Source organism: Lytechinus variegatus, chromosome 8 (genome assembly GCF_018143015.1).
Source record: "Lytechinus variegatus isolate NC3 chromosome 8, Lvar_3.0, whole genome shotgun sequence".
In the NCBI taxonomy this organism is placed as follows: domain Eukaryota; kingdom Metazoa; phylum Echinodermata; class Echinoidea; order Temnopleuroida; family Toxopneustidae; genus Lytechinus; species Lytechinus variegatus.
Window position 1 is genome coordinate 14,452,589 of NC_054747.1, and position 6,000 is coordinate 14,458,588.

Here is a 6,000-nt window from a genome sequence, read left to right on the forward strand (position 1 = left end):
TAAATGGCAAATAATTCATTATCAAAGAACCAACTTACTTTACTACAATGGATCTATACAAGAAAATATACAGGTTTTAAAATAGGCTTTCATATGGGGATACATAGTTGTCAAAATTATCAAGGTTAAGCAAATAAATCACCCCCTCCCCCAACACAGAAACTACACTGACCTAAAATTAAAGGAAATTTTTTTAATCATGGACGCGATAATTATTTATGACTTCTGGAAGGTAAAATCATAATTTCGTTGATATCAAACGAAACCATCGCAAGTATATGTTATGCAAATATTCCCATTTATATAACATAACATTTTAAAAATAAAGGTAAAAAATCTGATCGAATTCGAATACTATACATAAAAAAAGGCAATCCGAGAGATTTCTACAGTTCTGACTACATGTTTAATGACAATAAAATGACAAAAAAAAACAACGAACAAACATAAGCTAGTGTGCATTATACTTGAGAGCTTGATTGGCTATTACATCGAAAGAGAAACAAAGAAGTGGTGAAATAATTGATTTGCAAATACGTCATCAGCTACATGTACAATGTATACACGAAAGACAGTAAGTCCATTAACGCAAAACGATCCAGTAAAAAATACATGTAGTAAAATAATTTTTATTCAAATGGAAATATTTAAATGGCCGGCTACATGTAGACCTATTGTTACAGAATACATGGTGTACTGGTATTCTGTAACAATGGGTCTTTTTTTTCAGAGAGAAAACAGAGATCGAATAAAAGATGAAGGGTTACTGGTAAATGATATCTGAACTATATTATTATCAGGGGATAAATAATAGTATTTTTTTTCATTTTCCATAATACTGAAACCGAGTACACTACTGTTCTCCTTAAACTATACAATAGTGCCTGAATATCGAGACTATATCGATGACAAAAGTTGCATACCAGACGCTTGAGCAAGACATACCTTTCAATTCACCTGTGCTAAGGAGCGGGTTGATAGATATCACGAATAACGTATACCAATCGCTGGGGGAACAAAGGGCGATGACTGGATCGTTCTGTGATACCAAGAAGCCCCTCTGAGATATGTTCAATTGTAGCATAAATCGAGTGGATTCGCGAAATCTTGCAAACAAAGACAAGTGCTCATTGTTATTTAATCCGGATTTGATTATATCCACATATCTTATTATAAGATTCATCATTATAAATCATCTAACATTGTGTCACTTGTGACAAGGACTTACGTGTAACGCATACAGCATGCAGGATAACCCGTCCACTGCAAAAACTCCGGTGTTGATTTAACACCAGCCCGGAATCTATATATGTCCACACCAAAGTATTGAAACAACACCAGTTTGGAGTCAAACAAATGCTGTTTTAATACTAATTGGTGTTGTATAGACACCTATCTGGTGTTAGACCAAAACCAAACTAGTGTTGTTTCACACTTTTCTGGTGTGGACGTGTGGTCATATATAGATTCCAGGCTGGTGTTAATTCAACACCGGAGCTTTTGCAGTGTAGTACATTTTTCCATAGTTACAGTGGGCATGTAATTATTTTGTTTTGTCTTCTTTTATTGTATTACACAATATGAGGAAGTATTCGACAACTAAGATTTAGAAGCATTTGCAAGTATGCACGGTGTACTAAAATAGGTAATGTTAAAGTTGATTTTAAAAAGTACTAACTAGGATCCCATTCAATGAAAGGATACAATAAACCGCTCAATAAAGTGGGATGACAAAAACTTAATTTTACATTATAAATCATCAATGACATGACGTTCTTATAAAAAATTATTACAAATAATTTTTTTTTATATAAAAAAAAAAACTTTAAATGATTTATAGGAATGAATTCATCAATATCAAATATAATTACTGGACGATTGCGCTTATATTTACATACCCAATCTGTTTTATAACACTGAAAGGTCCCTAATAAGGAAGGGTGCATATTAAACGAGTTACAAGTTAAATTCTAAACCTGGAACCATACCTAGGCCTACATGTAAAAAAAAACAGAGGAGTCTGGATTGTTGCTACGTCGGGCAATACCCAATTATCTTTCGGGCTAACCTGCAGCCACAGTATGGAAACATCCCTAAAACATTGACCCAGCATGTTCAAAGGGCGATGAAGGGATAATGAAAATTAACCCTCGAGATCGGTATTCAACGTGCGTTCGGGGAACCACTAACAATAGGCATATACAAATCTGCTATTACTACTACTAGTACTTGTTATACAACGAACGCATGTGATCGATATACTGTTATAATGTATTGGGATGTGTGAAGAGTGAGAGAGAGAGTATTGGTGTAGAATAGGATGTGCAGTATACAGAACAATGGCAAAACGTGGGCGTTAATAAGCGGAAATATTGGCTATGAGTAACGCCCGAATCAAAACAGATAACGAAACAAAAAAAAATGTGTGCCATCTAACTCGAGAGGCATTTCCACACGTACAGCCAATGTAAAGTAATAAAAGTATTTCAGTGTCTGTGTAAACATTGTAAAATTTATACACAAGTGTCTGATCAGATAATGAACTTGAGATAATCATTTCATGATCAACAAGACTCAAAGGAATACTTAGAAAATGTCAAAACGAGTTAGAACATGAAACGGTATGTAAAGTCTTCATACAAAGATTTGAAGTAGGCTAAATATTGGCAAGCGACCTTTTCACATTAATTAATAATGAATGCGGGGAAACACTGGTTCCGATTTTAAGCAATTCAGTCGTTGGTACTTCCCTTTTTAAGCTGCCCTAAATGATGTACAATGGGCGACGAATTGAAGTGAATTGAACTTATAAACAGAGTCATGTACACATCATACTATTTGACGTGATGATGTACGAATGTAGTTACAAATACAATAGCATAAAAACGACATTTGTTTAATATACGGTACATGATTTCCAATTAAATTGAAACAAAAATCACAGACATCAAGAAAATATTTGGCCTAATTTAATATAAAATGTAATATAATACTGTATAGCATATTGTTTCGGGCACGGAAAATAAAAACTAAAAAATGTGTCTTGTAGATTATACAAATATAACCGATATATATTACCTATAATTTTCTTTGAAAATAACATCAGACTAATACTGGAATCTCGGACGCATTATTTTACAGACCCCCCCCCCCCCCTTGGTATTGAGAGGGGAAGTCCCGTAAGCATTCGGGCACAACTGAACTCGAAAACTTTGCTACAATTGCTACCATGGCGATATCAAGTTACAAAATCATTATCACATACAGCCGGGTAATATCGATCTATGGAGTAAGTCTGTATTTTTCCAGCAACTGCCAAACTTGTACATGAGTGAATAGTTCATCAAAAACTGTAAAACAAAAAGCGACGAAGTAAAATATTGGCCATGTCATGCATGTGCGCCAACATATAAACGTATCCTGGGAATGGGATAAAATAAAATATTAAAAACACAATTAATTTTTAAAAAATATAATAATACGATGTCTCTACCTTCGATACAGAATCTCCTAATCGTCAGCAGAAGTCAACTTGGGTATTATCTCAAAAGTAAATATCCAGTATTTTAGGAATACACACAAATCCTGCTACTGGGTAATCATTCACTCTGCACAATAAATATCGACCATCACGCAACGACGGCTAAATCGGTACTAACGAACTCCTGGCAAATGATCTGTGTCGTTGAGCGCTAGTTGTATTGTGTCACAATAGGGATCAAATGAAAATGAAACGAAATTTCAACATTGACTGAAGGGTGCAGAAGTGGGCTGGGGGGGGGGTCATTGATCTAAAATTGAGGAGCTATCGTTTCACTGCATGAGGAAATTTCAGAGAAAAATGAAATAACTGAAAGGGGGTGCCAAGTTGGAGGGATGAAAAGAAACGGAGAGAGAAAAGATGACAAGAAAGGAGGATGTAGGTATGGACATGAGAGATAGTGGAGAGTATGAACTTTCAAATGGTAAGAAATGAAAGACAAGCAACCAAGTGAAAAAGGGAGAAGAAGCTGAAAGGCAGAAAGAAAGGAATAAAGAAAGGGGAAAAATAAGAGAGAGAGAAAGAAAGAAAGAAACAAAGAAAGAAAAAGAAGAAAATACATGAAGAATTAAGAAAAAAGAAGATAATTTTAAAGATGGCGAGGATTGCATGAAGAATACACTGTAAAACTGTGGTATAAAACTTACACCAATTGGTGGTAATAGAGGACCACACCCTGAGGTGTTAAAATTACGCGCTATATATAGAGATTAAACATAACACCAAAGAGTGTAAATGTAACAACAAAAGGTGTTGTAATAACACCTATAGATGTAAAACTAACACCACCAATCTAACACCGGTGTAAAATAACTGGTGTGGTCCTTTATGTACACCGGTTAACACACAGTTTTTGCTGTGTGTGAAAATGAAAAGGACAGGAAGAAGGTGATGGGGGAGGGGAATATTTGGAGATGCAGTGGAAGATGGAAAGAGGTTGGAGGTATAGGCCTAGACTGGCCTACATGTACTTCCGAGTAACAAGGGAATGGGAAGGATTGAGCTCGACAAAGTGATGAAAAAATAGTGAGGAATATAGATACAAAGATGGGCAAATCTAATGGCCACAGTACGGGGGGGAGGGGCGTTTCGCGAAAGTACTTGGCAGACGTTTCATCAGTCTGACAAATCCTGTTTTAGCCGACAGTTACCATAGTAAGAGTGCCTCTTAGCTAATCAAATCTAGAAGAGATGTCAGATCTGACAACTTGTCGGACAAATTTTAAGAAACGCTGAACAGGTCGATTGACTTGGCGAGAGAGGGACAAGAGGAAGAGAACGAGAAAAGGGAGATCCGAATGAGCTACAAACGGGGGGGGGGTGGGGAGAAAGATGGAAGAAACGATATGTCGAAAGCTAATCTCTTTGTGCAAGATCATTCACGGGCTTCGCATCCATCAATTATTCAATCAAAATATTAGTCGCCCTTCGAGGCCCTCTCACAAACCCGACCTTCGCCTTCCGTATTTCGCGGGTCAGCGATTGGGAAACGTCACACGCCCTAACAGAGGAGACACTCGTAGTCTTGGAAACAAGTCCCGTTTACAGCTGAATGATCAATGTATTGTATTTTCATAGAGCTAAGTATAAGGTATTTTGTTTTGGGAGGGGGCGGTTGGGCAAGGGAATATAAATCATTTCAGAACAAAATTAAACAATATCATTATGTACGATCCTCTCACCCCCCCCCCCCCCATATATGCATATCACTTGTGAAGACTCCCATGTACTCGAGGCCGACCATGAGTGGTTCCAGTTTTGTTTTAAACTTTCACATTCTTTATCAAACACTAAAAAAACATTTTGCGAAGAGTGACATGAATGTTCACAAGAAACATCAAATCGAATATTCAATAAGAAATAAATAAATATATCAATTTTAATGCCCCATCGTTAAACCATAGAGCTATTGTTAGCTCCATGGTTAAACGACAGTCCTCAAGAAATATTAAGGAAAGACCTGCTTTTCCGCACGCGACAAAGCATGATACAAGTCCCCCCCCCCCGTTCATTCCCAACCCCCACCCTTTCTCCATGTCTCTCTCTATCTCCTCCCTCTTTTCTTGGTCGTGCCCTTCACATGATGTGACCCACAAAGCAATCATGTTAGGTCTACAGAGTTGTTTAGCAACACGCAATCATGACTGTGTGCTTTCCTCGACAATCCTGCCATGCTAAAAATAAACAGCTTCCGAAAGCAAATATCATACCTGCGTTCTCGCCTCCCTGCCAAATAAAATGACACACGCAAAACATAGTCCACGTCGTCAAAACATTGCATCAGCCAAGGCCTATACCCTACAATTAATATTCTTTCGAGATTTCGTACAGCCTTATAATATCCTTAATTCCTTGCTCAGGAGTTCAATCATTAGGTGATGGATTAGTTCCCCCCTTATCAGAGTCCATGCCCGAATTCCCCCATCGATACCGACTACAATGGGCCTGTAAAATATTGT

The 6,000-nt window shown here is 37.1% G+C and overlaps 1 protein-coding gene across 2 annotated transcripts in view; it reads right to left on the minus strand.

Moving 5' to 3' along the window:
- Nucleotides 1-3,699, minus strand: part of LOC121420028 (serine/arginine repetitive matrix protein 1-like) — a 64,412-nt gene extending 60,713 nt beyond the window's left edge. For both annotated transcript variants that reach the window (XM_041614554.1, XM_041614550.1), the window contains exon 1: nt 3,494-3,699. The gene's annotated coding sequence lies outside the window, so the exon portion shown is untranslated. The remainder of the gene's footprint in view (nt 1-3,493) is intronic.
- Between the last annotated feature and the right edge of the window lie 2,301 nt (nt 3,700-6,000).